The sequence below is a fragment of the Triticum urartu genome, chromosome 4A (assembly GCF_056163025.1).
Source record: "Triticum urartu cultivar PI428250 chromosome 4A, HENAU_Tu73, whole genome shotgun sequence".
NCBI classification, from domain to species: Eukaryota; Viridiplantae; Streptophyta; class Magnoliopsida; order Poales; family Poaceae; genus Triticum; species Triticum urartu.
In genome coordinates, this window is record NC_141876.1 from 518,201,270 (window position 1) to 518,215,747 (window position 14,478).

The window sequence follows — 14,478 nt, forward strand, 5'->3', positions numbered from 1 at the left end:
CAGCAAAGCCGCCCGATGCGCCGACATCCTGATGGGAGCTGCACATATCTCGTTCTCAGGGCAACGCTGGATGAGACATCCTACGAGTAAAACCAGCCCTCAAGTTTCCCCGAGGTGGCCCCGCAGTCTACTCAGTTCGGACCAACACTTAGACAAGCACTGGCCCGGGGGGGGGGGGGTTAAAATAAAGATGACCCTTGGGCTGGCCTAACCCAAGGGAAAAAGAGGCTAGGCGGCGAATGGTAAAACCAAGGTTGGGCCTTGCTGGAGGAGTTTTATTCAAAGCGAACTGTCAAGGGATTCCCATTATACCCAACCGCGTAAGGAACGCAAAATCCGGGAACATAACACCGATATGACGGAAACTAGGGCGGCAAGAGTGGAACAAAACACCAGGCATAAGGCCGAGCCTTCCACCCTTTACCAAGTATATAGATGCATTAATTAAATAAGGTATATTGTGATATCCCAACAAGGAAACATGTTCCAACAAGGAACAACATCTCCATGTTCCAACAAGGAACAAAATTCAATCTTCACCTGCAACTAACAACGCTATAAGAGGGGCTGAGCAAAGCGGTAACATAGCCAAACAACGGTTTGCTAGGACAAGGTGGGTTAGAGGCTTGGTTCAACAATATAGGAGGCATGATAAGCAAGTGGTAGGTATCACAGCATAGGCATAGCAAAAGAGCGAGCATCTAGCAAGCAAAGATAGAAGTGATTTCGAGGGTATGATCATCTTGCCTGAAATCCCGCAAGGAAGAAGAACGAGTCCATGAAGAAGACAAACGGGTATAGACGAACGGACCCTCACAAACATGACGTTACCGGAACCAACCCGAAGGAGCAAACACCGGAAAGAAACACACAACATAGTAAACAACCAACACAAGAACATGGTATGATATGCGAGATGCGGTATGCGATGCATATGCATGATTTGACAAGGAATGATTGAACCTGGCCTCAACTTGGAAATCCAAGTGTGACACTGGAAAGGTGAGATGAAATCGCTTGAAAACGATATAAAGATCACCGGAATCGAAGTTATGGTTTGGAAATGGCGAGCGATTCAAATATGGCACCGGTCTGCGATAAACAGCAAGTAGCCATCTAAATGCAACAAGACAAACATGCTACAGCACTCAAACATGGCAACAAAATACATGGCAGGGATCCATTCATGATGCTTAACAAAAGATGAACACTGAGCTATGGCTAATGCATCCATTAACAGGCTCAAACAAGCATGGCAAAAAATGCAATTGGTAAACAGGTTTCAGACTTAGTGAAATTAACACTTGTCTGGAATCTCAGATCAGGTAGCACACTTTGGAGCATGAAAACTATATGCTACATGACCTGAACATGGCAAAGTAAAGCATGGCATGGAGCAACTCAAAGAGCTTAACAAAAGTCCCTTAGTGACCTTGAGCCAAAAGGGATCAGAAAATACATTTGCAAGTATGTGAACATAGCAAAAACATAATCAGACTCTTAGACTTAGTGAAAAACTGGAGCATGCAAAACAGATACCAAGTAGGTATGTTTACGAGCTCGATGCACTCACTACAGAGCAAGGCATGACAAACTAAGCATACACCCATCAAGAATGCACAAAATACAAGCTAGACATGGCAAGAACAATAACATAGCATGCACGAGTCAACTACAACATCCTCGGCAAAATTGCTAACAAGTAGACAATCTGCCCAGATTCACGAAATAGCAAAAGTAGAGCTCGATTGACTCAAGCTAGGGTGCTCCATAATTGCAAACAAAGACATGGATGGATAGAGCACCACAAGATGAGAAAATCATACTTACTGATCATCCTCAAAAGAGGCACGGATCACTAGGAAACAACATGAACATATGGCATAATGAGATAAACAGTCCAAGGACTTAGTGGAAATGCTAAGTCCCTGAAATCAGCATTAACGAATGCACCACTTTGCAAGCTTGTGCTAGTCACCACACACATCACAAAAATACATGGGTTGCACCTCTGGAAATATGGCAAAGCATATAACAAAACACATGTAGAGCTCAGGAACATATCATGCACACAATAATCATGGCAAAAATGACAAATAGCTAATTGGAGCAGCAGATCTGACAATTATCTCAAATAGCACTCTCCCAACAGCATTTCGGGCATCAAGATGAGCTCGAATGAAAATTATGCAGTGAGATGAAATGATGTACTCTCTGAGACGAACATTTTGATATGATATATGCCCGAAACGGAGCTACGGATGCAAAGTTACGATGCGATGAACATGGGCATATGAAACATGGGAAACTCGGGGACTTAGTAGAAATTGGACCTCCAGATCTAGGGTTCTTGGCACGGATTTCGATGCAGCACAGATCTCGCCGGAGACGAGGAGGAGGTCGAGGGAGGCCGGGGAAGGAGAGGTCCGGTGAGGCCGGGGTGCCGGAGTCCGGCAGGATCGGCAACCGGCGACGGATGCGGCGTGTCGGGGCGGCGCCGGAGCCACGGGACGGCGGGCGGCGCCGGCAAGGTCGCCGGCCGGCGCGAGATGAAGGCGGCGGCGAGGACCCGGCGACTTCGAGGCGGGCGACCGCGGGCGGGTGGCGCCCGTGCGGCGGCGGCGGCGGGATGGGCCGCGGGGGCCCGGATCGGGCTCCGCGGGCCGGCGGGCGCGGGGCGGAGTGGGGCGACAGGTGGCGCGCGCGGAGTGGCGGGGAGCGTCGGCGGGGCGACGTGGCAGCTCCGGATAGGTCCGGGTGAGGTGGCGGCGGCGGCGGACATTGTCCGGCGCGGTGGGGGTTTTCGTCCGGCGGCGCGAGGGGAAGAAGCTAGGGTTTGTACCACGAATATTTCGGAGGGGATCACATATATATAGGTAGAGGGAGCTAGGAGAGTCCAAATGAGGTGCGGTTTTTGGCCACGCAATCGTGATCGAACGACCGAGATGATGGAGGAGGTTTAGGTGGGTTTTGGGCAAAAATGAAGGGGTGTTGGGCTGCAACACACACGAGGCCTTTTCGGCCCCTCGGTTAACCGTTGGAGTATCAAACGAAGTCCAAATGGCACGAAACTTGACAGGCGGTCTACCGGTAGTAAACCAAGGCCGCTTGGCAAGTCTCAGTCCAATCCGGAAATGTTTAATCCCCACACACGAGAAGAAGGTAGAAATGACCACCGGAGGAGAACGGAGCGCCGGAATGCAAAACGGACAACGGGGAAAATGCTCGAATGCATGAGACGAACATGTATGCAAATGAAATGCACATGATGACATGATATGCAATGCATGACACGCAAGCAATGACAAGGCAACAACAGCGAATAACTGGACGACACCAGCACATCGGTCTCGGGGCGTTACAGTGGTCCTCGTGCTTTGGGCACTGCAGTTCTCTTACTAACTGCTCGTGTTTGGGTGCTCTATGGTGGAGACGGTGCTGTGTCAACTGGAACTGGGTTACTATCTGCCGAGGTTGGGGTTAGAAGGGGTGTAGCTGGTTCTCTGTCCAACTGGGTAGGGGTACAATCTGCGAGAGTCTGGGTTATGTGTGGTGGATCTGGTCCTTGGGCAAGTACAACCGTGGTTCTATCTGCATCAACTGGTAGCACTATCTTTTCTGAAGACCGTGTTTTTACTCCCTTAGATACCGCCATCACGCTCTCCAATTCAAATGGCTGATAAACAAGAAAAGTAATTGGAAGTATAGACATTGTATGATAGACAAGTGCAATGGATAGTGGGGAATAAAAGAGGGCATGAAATAATTCATATTTATGTTGTCTAACCAAACATGATAGCATGACACAATTTCACATATATGATGGCTAACTAAACAGGATAGCATGACACAATTTCACATTATGATGGCTAACTAAAAAAGATGGAAAGACATAGTTCAAAATATGAGACTATGTAAACAGGATGACATGACATAACTATATAATGTGTTTATTAAATAGGTTGGCATGCCATAATTCACATACATTCACGGATAGAATGCCATAATTCAAAATATGATGACTATAAACACTAAACAAGATGAGATGATATAACTATATGATGTCTTTATTAAATGGGTTGCCATGCCATAATTCAGATAGATGATGTGTATGTACTATGTAAACATGATGGCATGATATAATTCAAATATATGATTTATATAGTAAGCAAGTAAGTAGATGGCAATCCATATATGATGTAAAAACTAAGCAATGCAAGAACACATGCATGACATGGGTAATATAACCCTGCCAAGTTTGAGCATAGACCTTAGGGGGAAAATAGGACTGGTCATCAGTCTCTGAATCCTCCTCTGAGGAGCTCTCTGTAACCAGCAAGATGTCTGCTTCAGCAGGTAGCATTGTCTGCTCTGAATACCTTGTTTTCACTCCAGATACTTCCATCACCGCTTCAAATGGCTGATGCACAGGAAGAGTAGTTGAATATACAAATGTTGTCGACAAATGGAACACGTAATACAAAAAAATGATAGCATGATATAATTCACATACATGATGATTGGCTAAACAGCATGGCATTGCATAATTCACATATATAATGCCTTTGCAACAAGATAGCATTGTATAATTCACATATATAATGTCTTGCAACAAGATGGCAATGCATAATTCACATATATGGTAATTAGACATTGAGCAGGTGGCATTCACACAAAGCATGTCTAAACTAATCAAATGACATAGCAATGCGAGACACCATACGCACGATATGAGCAACATAACCCTGCCAAGTTAGAGCACACACCTCGGGGGGGGGGTGGAATAGGACTGGTCATCTGTCTCTGAATCCTCCTCTGAGGAGCTATCCATAACCAGCGAGATATGTGCTTCGTCAGATAGCATAGTCTACTCTGAAGACCTTGTTTTCACTCCAGAATTTGCCATCACCGTGTCAAATGGCTGATGCACACGAAGAGCAGTTGAATGTAATATAATTGTTGAAAAATGTAATATGTAATGAAAAAAAGGATGGCCTGATATAATTTACATATAAGATGACTGGCTAAGCAGGATGTCATTGCAAAATTCACAAATATGATGCCTGGCTAAACAAGATGGTGTTGCATAATTCACATAAATGATGAATAAACTAAACAGATGGCATTCGCACAAAGGGTGTCTAAACTAAGCAGATGACATATTTGATGTATAAAGTAAGCAATGCAAGACACCATATGCATGATATAACCAACATCAGCATGCCAAGTTAGAGCGAAGACCTCAGGGGGTAAATAGGAGTTGTCTTCTCCTTCTGAATCCCCCTCAGAACAGATATCTTCCTCTCGATTACAATCCGAAATGCATGGAGGGGGGGGCTGCCTTTGCGCCTACCATGGAGCGACGTCTGCATGAAATTTTATTGCCACGCAAGGCTCGTCTCTTTTTCTCTACATGTTCAGTTCCATTGTTTACAACAACTGTCATGCATAGGAATAAAACATAGTGAGATTATGTAAGGAGTGCATGCAGAAATCCAGAGTGATGGTAGCAACCTGTGGATACACCCAAAACCAGTAATAGCAGGCAGATAATGGCTTCAGTTAAAAAATACAGATAATGGCTTCTTTACTGTTTGTTTCCCACCCAACATGAAACTCATAGTAGACACCGGAGATTAACCAGATAGTAGATAGATACTATTGATAGCGGCCCCGATATGTACCCCACAACCATTTAAAAACTTAAGTTTGACCATTAGTTTGGAGCTGACTCAGAGTCTAATCGGTGAATAGGATGATAAAGTAGCATGTAATATTAAGCGATGCATAACGTAAGAAGACATGAAAGAGTGCGACCTCTCTTGCAGACCCGTGTAGTCCTCGAGGTCATCTGCTCGGTTAATGATGGTAGTGCATTTTTCATGGCTGCCAGCGGCGGGGAAGAAGATCTGAGGCGACGAAAGACAGTCTGGAGGCCGGATCCCTGCTGTGCTGGACCCTTCTGTCGTTGAAGCAGCTGAGCTGGGGTGGACGACGGTGCATCAGGAGCGGGACAAACCACGCAAGGTTTTCTTTGACAACTATCTGTAAGAGAAGTAATTCTGTAAGGGCTCGTTTGAATTGGAGGATTCCAACAATGCAGGGATAGGAAATAGACAAGAATAGGATAGGAATGCACGTGCAAAACAGAGAATTTAAAAACACAGGATTTCTGCCAATCTGGGTGTTTGATTCACAACAATTGGAAGATCACAGGATGCAAAGAAGCATGGAGAGATTAAGTCAAACCACAAGAAAATGTACGGTTATAATGCTATTATGCTACTATCTCTTAGTCTTGTGCTTCATGAATAGGAATTTAAAAAGGAGGACAAGAGAAAATTAAAATTCCTACATTTTTTATTTCAAGGAGACACTAAAGGAACAAATCCGTGTGCTCAGTGGACAATATATATAACATGTAGAGTAAAAAAGAGATGCAACAAGTGTACAACCTCTTTGGCGAAGCCATGTCGATCTCAGCGTGATTGGGTTGGCCGGTGAGGATGCTCCGGCTGACTTGGCTGTCGGAGGAGGGGAAGAAGATCTTAGGCGTCTGGAGATGGAGCTCGAGGTACTGCTCCGCTGTGATGGAGGGTTTTGTCATTGGAGCAGCTCCGGTGAGTTGTACGACGCCGAGGCTGAAGTAGGACAAGAGAGACAATGAACAACGTTAACCTGAGTGGAATTCTAATAGCATCTCCAATACATGACGTAAAATACATAAACAAAAAGTGCTAGATGTAAAATACATCAGCCGCTCATCTCTGAACTTAACTGTCGAAACTGAATTTAACTGTCGAAACTGAACTTAACTGTCGAAACTGAACTTAACTGTCGAAACTGAATTTTGCTGTCGAAACTGAATTTTGCTGTCGAAACTGAAAGCACTAGCAAGGTGAGGCTACACGTCGGTCGACTGACTTTTTCATCTCTGGTCAGTCGATTTTGCAGCCGTTGGATACGAAATCAAGGGCCCACGGTTCATCTTCGACCTCCACCCCCTGAGCCGGCCAAACAACAGCCCCCCGCCGCCCGCGGACGGCGGTGCGCCGCCCCACCCGCCCCAAAAACACTCCCCACCACCGGTCCGCCGCCACCCCGGCCATCCCTCTAGCCCCCCCCGTGCCGAGCTTTTTCTCCGGCGATCCCCACGCCACCGCCCCGCCAACGCCCCGCCACCGCCCCCATCCTGAACCCTAAGATAGATAGTGGGGTACCTCTCCGGCGAGCCCCCCTCCCCGCTGCGGCTGGTTCTTCCTTCACCCCGGCGGCATTAGAGTGAAGTGTAGCTAAATCGGAGCAGCATCGCAAGCAAGAGCAAGAGCGAGAGCAGCAGCGTGAGCAAGAGCAATAGCAAGAGCAGACCAGGCAGGGGATCGAGAGCAAGAGCAGAGCAGCAGCGCGAGCGAGAGCTAAAGCAGCAGCAGGTCCTACTGATGTGGACGTCGCCGCTGAGGGAGCGACGCCGTGGAGGAAGTGGCCGGCGACGCCGCCGTGGATGGAGCAGCGCCATGTCGGCTCGGGACCGAGCGCCGGCAGCACCGTGAGATCGAATCAAGAAGAAAATGCGGCGATTAGTGTACAACCTATTTGGTGGCGCCGATTAGGCCGCAGCTTCATTCGAGGAAATGGTGATGATGATGCTCTTCCGGTGGTGCAGGTGAAGACGGCGGTGTGGGAATGGAGGTGGCGCGAAAGACGAGGGGAACATCGGGGCAGCTCCTTGGAGGTGGAGGACGGGGTGGCTGAACCGGCGAGACAATGAGATCGACGATGGATCCTCATCCAGTACGGTGGATGAGGGACGTCGAGGTGTTGCTGTGGACGATGTCGTCGGGGAAGAGGCTCTGTCTGGGTGGCGGACGGAGCAGGGTGTGGGGTTTCGTCATGGGTTTTCGCGGCCTCGGTGTACGAATGGGTGGGCGGATGGGATGGCAGTGGGGAACCATGGCTTAGAGACTGTAACATCCCAAATTTTCAATTTGGAATGTTATACACTAGATCATCATTGCATATCATATTTTATTGCATTTTGGTTCATCCTAGAAAATTCTACGCAACTCAAGGACCCTCGGAGAGAGTTGGGGATTTCGTTATTTTCATATTTGAGTTTTCTCAAACTTTGAAAATAGGATCATTTGATTTTATTTATTTTATCTTCAATTATTTCTATTACAAAAATATGAGAGTGGGAATAAAATGACTTTCCCAAAATAAAGAAATACTGGGGATTTAATAAAAAATAAAATAAGATTTTATTTTGGTTTTATTTGCTATTTATTTGAATTTAGGAAAAATGCATGTTTTTCAAAATTGCATTTAGGCCCCAAATAAATGTTCATCCTGTGCGGCTCGATTTTAGAAGCCAGGGAAAATTTAGTGCGGGATTTTTGGAGTCCGTTTAGTATTCCTTTTGTTTTTTTTCTGAGCGTAACTATTTAAAAAAAACGTAACCGACCTATCGGGCCGTGTCCGACCTGGACACTTGGCCCGGCAGGCTTTAAATAGCCGGGGAAGGCCGAGCCGGACCCCCGCCAAACCCTAGCCGCCAACCCTGTTGCCCTAGCCCGCCGCTGCCGCCCGCCGCCGCCGCCGCCCGCCAGATCCGCCGCCGCCGGAGGTTGACCTCGCCGCCACCAGTTTTTTTCGAAAAACCGATCGGTTTTTCCGTCGGTTTCGTTCGTTTTTTAGTTCACTTTTTTATAGATTGGTTTCCCCGGTTTATCTAATTAGCGAGCGTTCACTCGTTCATTCATTTTAATGAACGCATTCTTCGATTAGATCTAGTTAACGAACGTCCGTTCGTTAATCTGTTCGTCGTTTTTTTCTCAGATTAAATCCGTGATTTTTCTGATCGCGATTCCTGATCCGTTTTTCGTTCTAGTATAAGTTTTCGCTCGTTTATCGGAATCAGGCGATTCAAGCGCCTGGAGTTTCGTCTCGAAACCCTCTTTCCGATTAACCAACTCAAACAAGTTTTTGCCACTGTAAAAATTGCCCTAGATCCATAATAGTAAACGAAGCCTGTTTCTTTTGCCGTTTGTCTTTCGTTGCTTCGTTCGATTTGATTCTTTTTGCCAACCGGAGTTCTTAAGTTGAACTTTCTGGTTAGATCTCTAATTCGAGTTTTACCTGTGCATTAGTTGAGTACTTATTGTATGCTTGTTTGTTTGTGATAGAGTACCCGGAGTGCGCCGCTTGCTACTTCGAATCGCTAGGTTTCCCGGATCATCAGCAAGGCAAGTAACACTTCGATCATACCTCTTACTACCCAGTTTTATTGCATTAGATCAATCCCCACACATTGCATGGTTAGGATCTAATTAAATTGTGGGTTTGGGAGGTAGATGAGGTAGTGCCTATTACCTGTTTAGTATCAAACCTTTGGGAGTTACTTCTATGTTTGCTTATTATGCCATGCTATGCTAGTAGACATGGATTGGGTGAGTGAAATTCATGACACATGTGAGATTGTTAAAGTAAAGGTTTATCTAAGGTGGCAACTTAAATACACATCTGGGTGGATTGAGGCACCTGGGTATTCCAGCGATTGCCTGTTTTCTTTTGGACCGCCACCCAGGCTCAAAGGGATCATGAGATTATTCATGCTAGAAACTTCCGTGTGCAGCCACAAGCTACTATGGGCTCTAGCATAGTTGACTAAGTCATGCGAACTCTTACAGTGGTAGACTAGCAGATGTAGGGGAAAGTAGGTGTAACGGTCTACCCGATTGTAAGGTGCTAGCGCTTCTGAAAGACTATGTCTCGGTCATCCATTTCTCAAACACCATGTAGTGCGAGAATCCCAACGGAGGAGATCGAGTCTTGTGGGGAAAAGTGCGCAAACCTCTGCAGAGTGTATAAACTAATCATGGTTAGCCGTGTCCCCGGTTATGGACATCTTGAGTATCTAGTACCTGGATTATCATGTGAATCTCAACATGTTACTTTAAAATTAATTTTGTTGGGTTTTGTTTAATGATGATGCTTAATTGGGATTGAGAATGCTGTCAACCATTCTCAATGTTTAACAACTACCATGATAGTTAAATAAAATATATTCCTTTGCAGTAGGGAAAAATTGGCTTTACGCAAAACTGTAACCATAGAGCTTGCCACCAGCCAAATATGCATGTAGAATAGACTTAATCTTCCATTACTCTCTATGTGTTACATTGCCAGCATATTCCATGTGCTGACCCGTTTCGGGCTGCAACATTAATGTTGCAGACTTTTCAGACGACGATTAAGGTGCTTTTAGGTCATGGTTCTATACTCAGTGATGCCGTTGGAGTTGATGGACTCACTTATCTTCCAAGCCTTCCGCTGTTATCGTTATTAGATGGCCTTAAGCCATATTTATTGTAATAAGTTCTCTTTTGAGACACTCGATGTAATAAGTGTGTGATTGCTACTCTGTTATAAATCCTTCAAGTACTGTGTGGTGTCAGCATTACTGATCCAGGGATGACACCTGAGCACAGAGATTGGACCGTTTGGGGTCTGGTCGCTACAAGATGGTATTAGAGCACATGCTGACTGTAGGACATGACCACTAAGCTAAAAGACCTAGATCACTACTCACTCTCTTCCCATTCTAACTTCTCATCCTTTCTACTCTTTTAGGATGGCGGATGCAAGGAATAAGTTCACGCAACCGGATGAAGATACACCCTTTGGACGTCACTTGAAAGAAGTCACTAGATATCTGAACATAGGAGTACCAAGCTTCACCGGAACTTACAACGCTACTTTACCTGAAGAAGAGCACTGGATGATTCAAGTTCAAGTTCCAGGAAGGACGTTCATGCCAGTAGCACCGAGCCGATAGTAGCAGATGATTGGCTCCGCAAGACAGCAAGGGAGTTGACCACGGCAGGATGCATAACTGCGAAAAAGGTGAAGTTTTCCGCACATCAGCTTGAAGGACCCGCATCATCATGGTGGGAGAATTTCACAGCCACTTTCCCTGTCGACACTGTCACGTGGGACCAGTTTCAGCAGGCTTTTTGTACTGCCCATGTTTCAGCCGGAGCTATGGCCATGAAGAAGCGAGAGTTTCGCAACTTGCGCCAAGGAGGAAGGATAGTTGGTCAGTATGTGGAGGACTTTAGTAAGTTAGCACGTTATGCCCCAGATGACGTAGCTACGAATGCAGCTAAGCAGGAGAAGTTTCTGGAAGGACTGAATGATGAGTTGAGCATGCAGTTGATGGTAGCAACCTTCAACAACTACCAGGAGTTGGTAGATCGTGCTCTTATGATTGAAGGGAAGCAACAACATATTGAGAACCGCAAGAGGAAGTATGGACAAGGGAAGTACAATTCAGGAGCTCAGCAGAAGCCACGTTTTACCCCTAGGCCGGGAGGACATTTTCAACATACCCATGGAGGAGGTAGCTCGCACAATCATAATGGCACCAAGAATGGTAATGGGAATGGAGGAAGCAATGGCCAGAACCGCACCAACCCATCAACCCCAGCCAAGAGAGACCTGAGCCAAGTCACTTGTTTCAAGTGCCAGAAGACCGGACATTATGCTAATGAATGTCCTGAATCCCAGAATGGAAATGGCAATGGAAGCTCTGGGAAGAAGCCGAACCCTTTCAATAGGGGACAGGTGAACCACGTTAACGTGGAGGAGGTTGAAGAGCAGCCGGATGCAGTAATCGGTAAGTTTTTGGTTAAGTCTTTTACTGCAATCGTTCTTTTTGATACTGGTGCGTCGCATTCATACATATCAAGGGGATTTGTGGATAAGTATAACCTGCCCACCAAAGATCTTAGAACGCCTATGTTAGTAAGCTCACCAGGAGAGGAGTATATGGCTAGTCAAGGATGTTTCCAAGTGCCATTGAGTATAGGTAGGCATGTGTTTCCCTCGGATTTAATCATTTTGGAATCAAAAGGATTGGATGTAATTCTGGGTATGGATTGGCTGTCGATGTATGGAGGAAACATCGATTACGCCAGTAAGTCGATCTTGCTTACCACCCCAGAAGGGAGAAGGATCAAGTATGTATCCCGACATGTGCCAAAGAGGACTCAAGTAAATTGTTTAACAGGAGTTGTGCAGGAGGAAGTACCAGTGGTGAAGGATTTCCCTGATGTATTTCCAGAGGAGTTGCCAGGCATGCCACCGGATAGAGATATTGAGTTTTTGATTGAGCTTTTGCCTGGCACCGGGCCAATATCAAAGAGACCATATAGGATGCCCGCAAAGGATTTGGTTGAGATTAAGAAGCAGATTAAGGAGTTACTGGATAAAGGATATATTCGCCCAAGTTCTTCGCCTTGGGGATCGCCAATACTTCTAGTGGAGAAGAAGGATGGATCGTTAAGGATGGTTGTTGATTATCGAGGATTGAATGAAGTAACCATGAAGAACAAGTACCCACTACCAATGATCAATGATCTATTTGATTGATTGCAAGGAGCTAAGGTATTTTCCAAGATCGATCTGCGATCAGGATACCATCAGTTGAAGATTCAAGAACAGGATATACCTAAGACGGCTTTTACCACCAGGTATGGGCTGTACGAGTATACTGTTATGTCATTTGGTATGACTAACGCACCTGCATATTTTATGAACATGATGACCAAAGTATTCATGGAGTTTTTGGATAAGTTCGTCGTGGTGTTCATTGATGATATCCTGGTATACTCGAAGAATGAAGAGGAGCATAAGGAGCATTTGCGTTTGGTACTTGGTAAGCTTAGAGAACATCAATTATATGCCAAGTTTAGCAAATGTGAGTTTTGGTTGAAGGAAGTTGGATTTCTCGGACACGTTATATCTGGAGAAGGTATAGCAGTAGATCCCACTAAGGTTGATACTGTGACGAATTGGGAAGCCCCAACAACAGTTGGAGAGATCCGGAGTTTTCTTGGACTCGCAGGATACTACCGGAGGTTTATTGATAACTTCTCAAAGATTGCGAAGCCTATGACGGAGTTGTTGAAGAAGGATACCAAGTTCATATGGACTAAGGAATGTGAGGCTAGTTTCCAGGAGTTAAAGAAACGTTTGGTTACATCACCCGTGTTGATTTTGCCGGATCAGACCAAGGATTATGAGGTGTATTGTGACGCTTCATGTCGAGGACTTGGAGCAGTACTTATGCAGGAAGGAAGAGTTGTTTCATATGCCTCACGACAGCTTAATCCTCATGAGTTAAATTATGCTATGCATGATTTGGAGTTAGCAGCCGTAGTGCATGCGTTGAAAACCTGGAGACACTTTCTCATTGGAAACCATTGTGAGGTGTACACGGATCACAAGAGTTTGAAGTATATTTTCACACAGAAGGAGTTGAATCTCAGGCAAAGGAGATGGTTGGAGCTCATCAAGGATTATGATATGAGATTGCATTATCACCCCGGAAAGGCCAACGTAGTAGCTGACGTGTTGAGCCGTAAAAGTCATGTCAACACCTTAATGACGGGAGATTTACCAAGGGAGTTAGCCGAAAATCTTCGAGAGCTATGTTTGGAAATAGTACCAAGAGGCTATGTAGCAGCATTGGAGATTCAGTCCACTTTGATGGATAAGATCAGAGATGCCCAGAAGACTGACAAAGAGATCGCTTCTATTAAGGAGAAAATGAGCAAGGGAAAAGCTAAAGGATTTCGTGAGGATGAGCACGATACCTTATGGTTTGAAGACCGCGTTTATGTGCCCAATGATTCGGAGATCAGGAAGTTAATTCTGCAAGAGGCCCATGATTCACCATATTCGATTCACCCAGGAAATACCAAGATGTATTTGGACTTGAAGGATATTTTCTGGTGGACCAGAATGAAGAAGGATATTGCGGAGTATGTAGCAGTTTGTGATGTATGTCAGATAGTAAAAGCCGAGCATCAGAAGCCAGCAGGATTGCTACATCCATTGCCGATACCCGAATGGAAGTGGGATAAGTTAAGCATGGATTTTATTACAGGTTTACCTAGAACTCGTTCAGGCTATGACTCGATATGGGTTGTAGTCGATCGTTTGACAAAGGTAGCTCATTTCATTCCAGTGAAGACTACCTATACTAGTGCAAAGTTGGCAAAGATATACATGACCAGGATCGTCTGTTTGCATGGAGTTCCAAGGAGCATTGTATCAGATAGAGGAACCCAATTTACCTCAAAGTTCTGGAATCAGTTGCATGAAACTTTGGGTACCAGGCTATAATTCAGTACAGCTTTCCATCCGCAGACAGATGGACAGACCGAGATAGTCAATCATATTTTGGAGGATATGCTGAGAGCTTGTGCGCTAGATTACGGATCTAGTTGGGACGAGAATTTGCCATATGCAGAGTTCTCTTACAAGAACAGCTATCAATCCAGTTTGAAGATGGCCCCCTTCGAAGCCTTGTACGGAAGAAGGTGCAGGACCCCATTATCGTGGGATGAAGTTGGAGACCGCTAGTTGTTTGGACCAGATTTGATTAAGGAGTCTGAACAGAAAGTGAAATTGATT